This window comes from Coenobita brevimanus, chromosome 8 (genome assembly GCF_032717465.1).
Source record: "Coenobita brevimanus isolate Jiangsu-jjx chromosome 8, ASM3271746v2, whole genome shotgun sequence".
In the NCBI taxonomy this organism is placed as follows: Eukaryota; Metazoa; Arthropoda; class Malacostraca; order Decapoda; family Coenobitidae; genus Coenobita; species Coenobita brevimanus.
In genome coordinates this window covers 10,826,830-10,839,865 of record NC_136961.1, presented here as the reverse complement: position 1 = coordinate 10,839,865, position 13,036 = coordinate 10,826,830, and the positions used below count along the sequence as shown (strand labels likewise).

Below are 13,036 nucleotides of genomic sequence, written 5' to 3'. Positions count from 1 at the left end.
TACATGATTTATAATATAAAGTTTTTGAGCAATCAAGAGAAATGTGATATGCGATTTATTGAGTAAATAATATTATGTTTAAAACCCCACCAAACTAATGAAAGACGACTCAGCATTAGCAATACTTAACCTCTAAAAGACGGGCATCAGAATGTTTTGACATACGCTCAGGATGGGCATAATCGGCGAGTGCGATATGGTGGTGGAGGGGGGGTTGTGGGGTGGTGTGGGGTTGGGCTGGGTGGTTGGGGGTAGGGTGGAGGTGGGGGGTGATGGATCGGGGTGGGAAGTGGGATACAAAGGAGTACAAAGGGAAAGCAAACAGCAACAGACCTTATGGTCCTTTCAAGGTTGTTTGGTACAGAGTAGACTCTGACTACAAGATCTAACTCTACATGCTGAAGGATAAGGATAGTAAGCAAGAAGGCTCCCCCTACCTCCAAACCCTCCAGCCAAAACTGGCAAGAAAAAGTTAGAAAAAACCACCACACAGCATGGAAAAACTGACATGGAAATTTCATAGGAAAGACTGAAAAGGAAAAGCTACACTCTATAATACATTATCTATGAGCTACCAGTATGAATAACCTGAAAGAGAAAGTAGTAAAGTACAATGAGTAATCAAAGAGGCTAAATAAATAAATAATGCATGTCGCTGTACGGGTACGTTGAGTTGATGGGGCATCTGCAGACACAGTGTGGAAATTGCACAGTGCACAGTGTGGATATTCAGGGGTGGTGTGGCAGCCTTGCCTGGTGCTATTAAGGTAGGCAGCAGTCAATCAGGCCCCAACTCCATTCATTCCACTGAGACTAGGAACTATCCCGTGCGGGACAAGCAAACAAGTCACCTCCTGAAGCAGTGACCCCTGGTACATTAAAAAAATCCTGATGGTGGCTACGCAACTAACAGGGACCCTCAGTGATCCACAGCCCATCACAGGTCGAGAGTATGAGTAGTGACTGTTAACTCAGGGCTATCTGTGCATATCCTAGTCTGTGCATATACTATATTTGCATTTAATAAATTGATCCAGGCTCTAAATGACTAAAATAAAATAAAACAGAAAATTTTATATACACAAGTGTTTTATTCAGGAGTAAACATATTAAGCTGGGGGTTGGATGCCAAATACTTATCCAGGCGACCTTTAAAGGTTTGTACTATATTACAATCTATTACGTTGGAGGGCAATTTATTCCATATATTTACAACTCTATTGAAGAAGAAATGCTTAGCTTCATGCGACTGGAATCGTTTGCCAATTATTTTATGCCCATTGCCTCTAGCGTAGTTCGAGTGATCAATTGTGAAGTATTTATCGACAGCCATGTTATCAAGTTCTTTGAATATCTTGAATACTTGAATTAAATCTCCTCGTATCCTCCGTTTTGTTAGGGTAAAGAGATTCAGGGCTTCTAAACGTTCCTTGTACAGTTTATTTCTCAATCTAGGTATCATCTTTGTCATCCTTCGCTGCACTCTTTCAAGCTTTTCCATATCCTTTTTATAATACAGTGACCAAAACTGAAAACAGTATTCCATGTGTGGGTGTACTAAGGAATTATACAAAGTGAGGACGATATTATCGGATTTATATTCAAATGCTCTGCTTATGAACCCAATCAATTTGTTGGCTTTTTTCACAGCTTCTGTACATTGTTTGTTTGGTTTCAGATCATTTGTAATTATAACTCCTAAGTCTTTTTTCATAGTTTACCCTATCAAGCTGGACATTATTCATGCTATAACTTGCTCTTACATTTTTACTGCCAATGTTTAACACTTTGCATTTACTAATATTGAAATTCATTTGCCAGACTTGGGCCCAGTTAAACAGTTGATCAAGATCTCTCTGAATTGTCTGTCTTTGCAGTGCTGTATCTGCTCTGTTACCTATTTTAGTATCATCAGCAAATTTTGAAATCTTACAACACAATCCTTCGTCTATATCATTCACATATATTAAGAAAAGAATAGGACCTAACACTGAACCCTGAGGCACTCCATTTGTAACGTTTATCCAGTCTGACTCTTTTCCATTTATTACAACTCTTTGCTTTCGTCCAGTGAGCCAATCTTCTACCCACCCGAGAACACTGCCGCTAAAACCATGTGCCTTTAGCTTCTGAAGGAGTCTTTTGTGTGGAACTTTGTCAAAAGCCTTTTGAAAATCGAGGTAGACCACATCAACCTCCGAAAGGGGGTTAGAGGGAGGGGGGAGGGGGCAGGGGGGGAGGGGGGAGGGGAGAAGAGAGGGGGGTGATGGGAGTGGGTGAGGAAGGTAAGAGGGGAGGAATGAGGGAGGGATGGGGTGGGAGTGCATAGAAAACTGGAGTTGCCCCGCCTGGAAGGGTAACTTTTTTCAATTTTGACAGACTATAGCTCATGAAGCAGTTGGTCTAGAATGCTCTGGTTTGCGCCATAAGGTGTGTAAATTCAAGCTCGAAACCTTGGGCATAACATTTTTTACTTCTGTAAGAGCTGAAATATCGGCTCCATATACAGATTTTCACGCCAGTACAGTCGATCGAATTGTGTATCCTAGGGGTTAAAAGAAAGGTGTTAGCTAGCCTAGAAAACTCAGAATGGGTCACAGATAATGGCAATATGTCAAAAATGCATGTCGTTGACATCACTGGTTACACAGCAGCTCTATGTAAATTGCCAGAAAGAGTTTTAAAAATTAAAAAAATTTCACTATATAATCCAGGGATGTGCTTACTGTATTTCTTATATGAGATAGAAGTGAATTGCAACAAAGCCTGTGTGACTGACACATCACAGGGCAATAAGAGGAATGAAATTACCAGAGATTGTTACAGGGATAAATAAATCAAGTCCAGGAAAGGACCAAAGACAATCTTGACCAGAGTTAAAATAGTCAAGTGAGGTCAATGGCTCGTTCCTGCTAACTCGGGAACAGGCTGACACAAAACTCGGGCCGTAATCTGAGTCGACATCAGCCAAACTCGAGAGATACACTATGTTACTGTTGTCCAAATCCAGGTCAAACAAAATCTGAGTGTTACATCAAATTTAAAGAAGACAGGGACAAAGCAAAATGGTTTCAACCCGAGTGTAGGAAACACAAGTCTGTTGGTCACTCGACCTCAGACTGTAAAACAGAAGAGAAACTATACATTGTAAAAAAAAATCTGTACATTTTACAGGAAAACACGATAAAATGTTACAGATTTTTACTGTAAATCTGTTTAAGAAAAATAATGTATTTCAGGCTAGTTTACAGTGATTGTACCCACTGAGCTCTATTGTATGGAGAGGCTACCTCTGCCGCGGGCGTGTGATTTTGGCAGCCATATTGAAACACCAGCACTCAAATTCAAATTCAAATACCTTATTTCCACTAAGCCGAGGTTATTAATAAAGATACACTCGTTGCTTATAATACAAAAACATATATGGATTATGATTTTTTTCTGCCTAGTTCATCTAATTATAACAGGTATTATACATTTAGCCAATGGGTATAAAACAATGCCATAGATTGCTGCAGTGCAGAACTTACCCTTTACGGCACTAAGGCAGAGAAAGGTAATGGCAGAAAGGGAAAAGATAGTGTGGTATTAAAGTTTGAAATGATAGCGATGTTGAAGCTGTTTTATGTCGAAGTAATGGTGTTGAAATGGTATGGGAAGTCCTTAGAATATCCATGTAATGAAACTGAAAGTCCAGATTGATAAACAAGGAAGTATCTACAGGAGAGTGTGAACAGGAGAGAAGAGGACATGGAGAGAAAGACTGGAGATAAATGGGCCTGTTTTAGCAGCCTCATTCATTCAGGGATACTGGGGAAGAATCTCCCGCCCCACCCTAGGGGACAGTAATGTTATGGAATTAGCAACAAGATATATTTCTTGTGAAATGTAATGCCATCTCTCTTTGATGAATTCCTGTACCCATTTTTGCATCCAGAAGCTGCACAGTTGACCATGGCACTATATATTACGGAATCACCAGCTGTTTTCAAAAACCCAGCAAACACCTCAGTTCAAAAACCATGCACATCAGGCATGCTGTAACATGGCTGCCGCTACACCAGCGCCACCCTGGCAGCAGCTTCATAAATTACGTTGTGTTACCCATGAGAAAGCCTTTCCATATTACAGAGCTCAGTGGATTGTACCGTATTTGTGCTTTATGAAATCGCCTCAAGGTGGCAGGACTGGTATCAAAACAATGTGCCATTTCAAGCAACTCAATGGCTATGTGTGAGTGGACTCACCTTATTGGTAGTCACTGATTACCTGTATTTATGACAGTATTTATTACCTGTATTTATTATCAGTGACTACCAATAAGGTGAGTCCACTCACACACAGCCATTGAGTTGCTTGAAATGGTACATTGTTTTGATACCAGTCTAACACCATTACTTCGACATAAAACAGCTTCAACATCGCTATCATTTCAAACTTTAATACCACACTATCTTTTCCCTTTCTGCCATTACCTTTCTCTGCCTTAGTGCCGTAAAGGGTAAGTTCTGCACTGCAGCAATCTATGGCATTGTTTTATACCCATTGGCTAAATGTATAATACCTATTATAATTAGATGAACTAGGCAGAAAAAAATCATAATCCATATATGTTTTTGTATTATAAGCAACGAGTGTATCTTTATTAATAACCTCGGCTTAGTGGAAATAAGGTATTTGAATTTGAATTTGAGTGCTGGTGTTTCAATATGGCTGCCAAAATCACACGCCCGCGGCAGAGGTAGCCTCTCCATACAATAGAGCTCAGTGGGTACAATCACTGTAAATTAGCCTGAAATACATTATTTTTCTTAAACAGATTTACAGTAAAAATCTGTAACATTTTATCGTGTTTTCCTGTAAAATGTACAGATTTTTTTTTTTTTACAATGTATAGTTTCTCTTCTGTTTTACAGTCTGAGGTCGAGTGACCAACAGACTTGTGTTTCCTACATTCGGGTTGAAACCATTTTGCTTTGTCCCTGTCTTCTTTAAATTTGATGTAACACTCAGATTTTGTTTGACCTGGATTTGGACAACAGTAACATAGTGTATCTCTCGAGTTTGGCTGATGTCGACTCAGATTACGGCCCGAGTTTTGTGTCAGCCTGTTCCCGAGTTAGCAGGAACGAGCCAATGACCTCACTTGACTATTTTAACTCTGGTCAAGATTGTCTTTGGTCCTTTTCTGGACTTGATTTATTTATCCCTGTAACAATCTCTGGTAATTTCATTCCTCTTATTGCCCCGTGATGTGTCAGTCACACAGGCTTTGTTGCAATTCACTTCTATCTGATATATGAAATACAGTAAGCACATCCCTGGATTATATAGTGAAATTTTTGTAATTTTTAAAACTCTTTCTGGCAATTTACATAGAGCTGCTGTGTAACCCTACCCCCCTGGGGGTAGGGGGGGGGTTTCAAGAATACTCCCCCAGTATCCCTGCTTCTCGTAAAAGGTGACTAAAAGGGTTGCCGGAGGGTTAGTGCCCCTCCCCGGAAAAAAACTAACTAAAAAAAACAAACAATAAGCCTCGGACAAGGACTGACCAAACGATGACGACCAAGGACAGAACAAAGGACATGGTAATTGGACCTTGGAATGTAAGGGGAGCGAATGATGAGGTGAAAGAGAGATTGTCCAGGTGCTTGAGGGTGCAAAAGTGGATGTATGTGGAATAACTGAAACAAAATGGAGAGGAGAAAGTGTGAGAGAATGGGAGTATGGATGGGGTATATGTGCAGGAGTAGGTGAGGATAAGAGGGCAAAGGAAGGAGTATGTATAGTTGTGAGTAAAAGATGGAAGAGGTGCATAAGATAGTATGGATCAGTTGGGTCAAGGTTTGTGTGGGTAAAGTTGAAAGTTGGAATACAAATGTGGGCGATTGTGTGTGTGTATGCACCAACGCAAGATCGTGCTAAAAGAGTGAGAGAAGAGTTCTGGACAAATGTAGAAGTGTGCATGGAAAAGTTTGCATGGAATGAGAGTGTTTTTGATTGGTGATATGAATGGTAAAGTTGGCAATGTGAAGGTGGATGGAATAGTTGGTGAGTGGGGTGTGCCTGCTGAGATAGATGAGAATGGGAGTGCGTTAGTGGACATTTGTGCTGGGAGGGGGTTGGTGATAGCCAATACCCTCTTCAGGCATAAAATGATCCACAGGTATACATGGCGAGTGATGAGAAGGGTGGGTGGTGAACTGAATGAAAGGAAGGCAATGATTGATTATGTGTGTGTGGATGAAAGGATGCGAAGATGTGTAAAGGATGCAAGAGTGTATAGAGGTTGGGGGAGTGGACTTTCTGACCACTACTTGGTGATGGCCAGAATAAGAATGCAAGAAAGATGGAGGAATAGAAGAAGGGAAAGACGAGAGGAAGGAGTAGTTGCAAGGAGAGTGGAAAGGTTACAATAGGAGGAGAAAAAGGCAGAGTATAAGAGAGAAGTGGAGGAACGATTGGGCAAATATGAACTGGAGCAGATGGGAGACGTGGAAGGTGTGTGTAAGATATTTACAGAAGAAATATGTGCAGCATGTGATGTGGTGTGTGGAAGGAAGAGAAGACAGAGGGAGTGCAAGGAACAGCGTGGTGGACTGAAGAGGTGAAACAGGCTGTGGCACAAAAGAAGAAAGCATTCAATGAATGGATGAGAAATAGGGGCGTGGAAGCAGTTGAGAGGCGGAAGAGAGAGTTATATGTAGAAAGAAAGAGAGAGGTGAAAAGATTAGTAAGAGAGAGTAAGAAGAGAGTGGATGAGGAATTTGGAAGGAATTTGAGCGTAAAGTGGAGGGACTGTAAGAAAATGTTCTGGAGAGAGGTGAAAAGAGTAAGACAGGGTGGAAGTGAAGTTAGCAGGGGAGTGAAAGATAAAAATAGTAGATTACTAGTGGAGAAGGGAGAAAAAGTGAGCAGATAGAGAGAACACTTTAAGGAATTGTTGAACGTAGAGGATGGAAGTAATGCGAGTATAAATGGCTGGGGAATGGCTGGGAGAAGGAGGGAGGTGAGAAGACAGGATGAAATCAGTAGGATAGAAGTTCGGGGAAAGCCCTAGGAATTGATGGAGTGTGTGGTGAAATGCTGAAGCATGGGGAAGAGATAGTAGTAGAATGGATGTGGAAGATGCGCAGATTGGCCTGGGAGGAAGGTAGAGTCCCGGAGGATTGGAAGTCAGGTATAATTATTCCCTTGTACAAAGGAAAAGGGGAAAAAGAAGTGTGTGGTAATCATAGGGGCATATGTCTTCTTAGTATAATAGGAAAAGTGTATGGTAGGATACTTATAGACAGAGTTAGAGAAAGAACAGAGAAATTAGTTGGAAAAAACAGGGAGGCTTTAGGAAGGGAAGATGTTGTGTAGATCAGATATTCATTCTTAGATCTTTAGTGGAAAAGTTTCTAGAGAAGGGAAAGAAGTTGTATGCGGCTTTCATGGATTTGGAGAAAGCATATGACAGGGTGGATAGACAAGTATTGAGGAAAGTGTTAAGAATATATGGAGTAGATGGGAAGTTGTTGAATGCTGTGAAGAGTATGTACGATGGTGCGAAGGCTGCAGTGCATGTGGATGGTGAACTAAGTGAATTTTTCTCATTGAAAGTTGGTTTGAAACAGGGATGTGTCATGTCTCCATGGTTGATCAATCTGTACATGGATGGGGTAATAAAAGAGGTACAAGGTAGGGTAGTGGATGTTGGAGTGGCCCTGGTGAGAGAGGATAGTGTTTGAAAACTCCCTGTACTGTTGTTTGCAGATGATGCTGTGTTGATGAGTGAAGACGAAGGGGAGCTGCAAGGCTTGGTGGATGAGTTTGAGAGAGTGTGTAAGAAACGTAATCTAAAGGTGAATGTAGGGAAGAGTAAAGTGATGGTCTTTGTGAGAGGTGAAGTTAGTGAATGTACAGCGAGGTTGGATGGTGAGGAATTGGAAAATGTGAGTACGTTTAAGTACTTGGGTAGTGTGATGAGTAAGGATGGAGTTTTGGAGGGTGAAGTGCTTGAAAGGGTACAGCAGGGAAGAAAGGTTGCTGGTTCTTTGAAAGCAGTGATAAGAAACAGGGAAGTGAGAATGGAAGTGAAAAAGTTACTACATGACAGTATTGTGATACCAACTCTAACGAACGGAAGTGAAGCTTGGACATTGTTGGAAGGACACAAGTCAAGAGTGAGAGCAGTGGAAATGAGTTATTTAAGAGTAGCCTGTGGAATCACGTGGAGAGACAGGCTGACGAATGAGGATATATAGGAGCGTTGTGGTGTTGATGTGGATGTGATAGGAAGCGTTATGAGGAACACACTGAGGTGGTTTGGCCATGTGGAGAGGATGGAGGGTGAAAGACTGACGAAGAGAGTGTATGTAAGTGAGGTGGAGGGAGGAACAGGGAGGGGGAGGCCGAGGATGAGATGGAGGGATGGGGTGGAGAGGTATATGAGAGAGGGGGGTGTGAGTTGGGAGCAGGGCAGTGAAATGGCGGGGGACAGGGCGACTTGGAGGCGATTTGTTTGTGGCCACCCCAAACGGGATTGAGGCGTCTGGCAATAGATAGATAGATAGATGCTGTGTAACCAGTGATGTCAACGACATGCATTGGTGACATATTGCCATTATCTGTGACCCATTCTGAGTTTTCTAGGCTAGCTAACAGCGTTCTTTTAACCCCTAGGATACACAATTCGATCGACTGTACTGGCGTGAAAATCTGTATATGGAGCCGATATTTCAGCTCTTACAGAAGTAAAAAATGTTATGCCCAAGGTTTCGAGCTTGAATTTACACACCTTATGGCGCAAACCAGAGCATTCTAGACCAACTGCTTCATGAGCTATAGTCTGTCAAAATTGAAAAAAGTTACCCTTCCAGGCAGGGCGACTCCAGTTTTCTATGTGCTCCCACCCCATCCCTCCCTCATTCCTCCCCTCTTACCTTCCTCACCCACTCCCATCACCCCCCTCTCTTCTCCCCTCCCCCCTCCCCCCCTGCCCCCTCCCCCCTCCCTCTAACCCCCTTTCGGAGGTTGATGTGGTCTACCTCGATTTTCAAAAGGCTTTTGACAAAGTTCCACACAAAAGACTCCTTCAGAAGCTAAAGGCACATGGTTTTAGCGGCAGTGTTCTCGGGTGGGTAGAAGATTGGCTCACCGGACGAAAGCAAAGAGTTGTAATAAATGGAAAAGAGTCAGACTGGATAAATGTTACAAATGGAGTGCCTCAGGGTTCAGTGTTAGGTCCTATTCTTTTCTTAATATATGTGAATGATATAGACGAAGGATTGTGTTGTAAGATTTCAAAATTTGCTGATGATACTAAAATAGGTAACAGAGCAGATACAGCACTGCAAAGACAGACAATTCAGAGAGATCTTGATCAACTGTTTAACTGGGCCCAAATCTGGCAAATGAATTTCAATATTAGTAAATGCAAAGTGTTAAACATTGGCAGTAAAAATGTAAGAGCAAGTTATAGCATGAATAATGTCCAGCTTGATAGGGTAAACTATGAAAAAAGACTTAGGAGTTATAATTACAAATGATCTGAAACCAAGCAAACAATGTACAGAAGCTGTGAAAAAAGCCAACATATTGATTGGGTTCATAAGCAGAGCATTTGAATATAAATCCGATAATATCGTCCTCACTTTGTATAATTCCTTAGTACACCCACACATGGAGTACTGCTTTCAGTTTTGGTCACTGTATTATAAAAAGGATATGGAAAAGCTTGAAAGAGTGCAGCGAAGGATGACAAAGATGATACCTAGATTGAGAAATAAACCGTACGAGGAACGTTTAGAAGCCCTGAATCTCTTTACCCTAACAAAACGGAGGATACGAGGAGATTTAATTCAAGTATTCAAGATATTCAAAGGACTTGATAACATGCTTGTCGATAAATACTTCACAATTGATCACTCGAACTACGCTAGAGGCAATGGGCATAAAATAATTGGCAAACGATTCCAGTCGCATGAAGCTAAGCATTTCTTCTTCAATAGAGTTGTAAATATATGGAATAAATTGCCCTCCAACGTAATAGATTGTAATATAGTACAAACCTTTAAAGGTCGCCTGGATAAGTATTTGGCATCCAACCCCCAGCTTAATATGTTTACTCCTGAATAAAACACTTGTGTATATATAATTTTCTGTTTTATTTTATTTTAGTCATTTAGAGCCTGGATCAATTTATTAAATGCAAATATAGTATATGCACAGACTAGGATATGCACAGATAGCCCTGAGTTAACAGTCACTACTCATACTCTCGACCTGTGATGGGCTGTGGATCACTGAGGGTCCCTGTTAGTTGCGTGGCCACCATCGGGATTTTTTTAATGTACCAGGGGTCACTGCTTCAGGAGGTGACTTGTTTGCTTGTCCCGCACGGGATAGTTCCTAGTCTCAGTGGAATGAATGGAGTTGGGGCCTGATTGACTGCTGCCTACCTTAATAGCACCAGGCAAGGCTGCCACACCACCCCTGAATATCCACACTGTGCACTGTGCAATTTCCACACTGTGTCTGCAGATGCCCCATCAACTCAACGTACCCGTACAGCGACATGCATTATTTATTTATTTAGCCTCTTTGATTACTCATTGTACTTTACTACTTTCTCTTTCAGGTTATTCATACTGGTAGCTCATAGATAATGTATTATAGAGTGTAGCTTTTCCTTTTCAGTCTTTCCTATGAAATTTCCATGTCAGTTTTTCCATGCTGTGTGGTGGTTTTTTCTAACTTTTTCTTGCCAGTTTTGGCTGGAGGGTTTGGAGGTAGGGGGAGCCTTCTTGCTTACTATCCTTATCCTTCAGCATGTAGAGTTAGATCTTGTAGTCATAGTCTACTCTGTACCAAACAGCCTTGAAAGGACCATAAGGTCTGTTGCTGTTTGCTTTCCCTTTGTACTCCTTTGTATCCCACTTCCCACCCTGATCCATCACCCCCCACCTCCACCCTACCCCCAACCACCCAGCCCAACCCCACACCACCCCACAACCCCCCCTCCACCACCATATCGCACTCGCCGATTATGCCCGTCCTGAGCGTATGTCAAAACATTCTGATGTCAGTCTTTTAGAGGTTAAGTATTGCTAATGCTGAGTCGTCTTTCATTAGTTTGGTGGGGTTTTAAACATAATGTTATTTACTCAATAAATCGCATATCACATTTCTCTTGATTGCTCAAAAACTTTATATTATAAATCATGTATATGTCAGCATGGAGTATATAATTATCTCTCATTGTGTAGTTGGTATGGTAATACTGAGATATGAAAGTTGTAGGGAGTTATATATATATATATATATATATATATATATATCTATATATACATATATATATATATCTTTCACTGCCAGATGCCATGTATCCCAAACGGGATGGTCAAGGGCTTAGAGTTAATTGTTTTACAGGGAGGGGCACTAATCCTCCACCAACCCCACTTGACACGTAGGGATGCCAACAGCATCTGGTGTTCCCAGGCGGTCACCCATCCAAGTACTAACCAGATCCAACGTTGCTTAACTTCACTGACCAGACGGGAAGCGGTGTACTCAACGTATATATATATATACTTATTTATTTATTTATATAATTGTTGTGTTTCTTAGTTTGAATGTTGATATGGCTTTAGTAATAAAGAATGAATTAAAATATTATTGTATCTGTAAGTGCGGATTATTTATAAATGACAATTTGTTATTGAATTAATACAAGCTTGGAAAGAATAAATATTCAACTCACTGATAACAGTTGTAGTGGGAATACATGTTCACCCGCCGCATCCTGTTGACGTATTTATACGTCCGCACGTTTTGTCATCGTCAGTCCCGTTGTCGTATATAAACGCACATCAATTGCAAGGTCCCTAATTTGCACAATGTTCGATTTTTGTGCATGTTTTTTGGTACGTGTACACAGGACACCTTCCTCTACAAGATGCCAGGCAGGAACAATGCCTTACCCTGCATGACCTCCCCCCACCCTCACACGCCATTGTCTCGGCAATTCACCTGTTACCAGTGACCTGGCCAGTAAAGACATGTCGTGCCACAGTACGAAATTCAGGGCCAGAGTGATTCCCTAATCGATGACAATGTGAAGGACAAAGTTTAGTAGCTTTAGAAGAAGAAACAGAAATGATGATGAGATAATGTCGCCAAAAATGTCAGGTATGTTGATGTGTTTGGTGAGTGAAATAGTGCTTATATTGCCTATATTACTGTATGAAAACCAATATACTCTCGTACTACATATAAATTCGTACCAAATAAATAAATAAATACCGTTTATGAGTGGTGTAGACAAGTTACCCTCCCATAGAACTCGTTTTCTTTGGAGCCAGCCTGATAGAAAACACAGTAAGGTAAGGGGTACATCTACCTGTATCGAGTATTTTAAACCTCAGTGAGCGATTTCTCTATGAATTTTCGATGTTTCTCACCAAAAGTGGAGGTTTGAGCCAAAAAAAAAAAAAAAAATCCAAAATTGGTCGGGATTGGGGGAAGTCAGTGGTGGAAAATCGGTTGGGATGGGGCGGGTTAAGGAAGATGATGATGGTGTCGGCTGCTGGAAGATGCTGATAGGGATAGTCAGATGATTGGCAGATGTTGTTGTGCTCTCGTCAGTGCCATGCCTTCCCATTGGGTCGCTGGTAGATGGGTAAATAGGTAGGTAAGTAGTCAAAGGCCTTGGTATGGTGTTGTCAGCTCTCCCTTGTCATTACTGAAGGGTCCAATACTTCATTCCTTTGTGGTGTAGATGTTGGAGTTGATGGTGGAGGAATTTTGGAGGTGTTGGTGGTGAAGAGTGGTGGAGATGGGGGTTGAAGGTTTTATGTTAGCTGAGTTGCACTTGACTCAGCTCCTCAGACAATCACTACATGTCGCTTCTTCGCTCCTCGCTCTCTTGCTATTTCCTTGCTCTAATTCCATACTTTATCTTACTCTTCTTTTTCTTCTTAACTTGTAAATCTTGTTACTTGCTTTGTTAATTGTAGAGATGTAAGTTCTGGAGTTGCTTGTAAAATCTCGT

At 41.3% G+C, this 13,036-nt stretch overlaps 1 pseudogene; it reads right to left on the bottom strand.

Moving 5' to 3' along the window:
• Positions 1–11,459: 11,459 nt before the first annotated feature.
• Positions 11,460–11,577, bottom strand: LOC145408775 (5S ribosomal RNA; annotated as a pseudogene).
• Between the last annotated feature and the right edge of the window lie 1,459 nt (positions 11,578–13,036).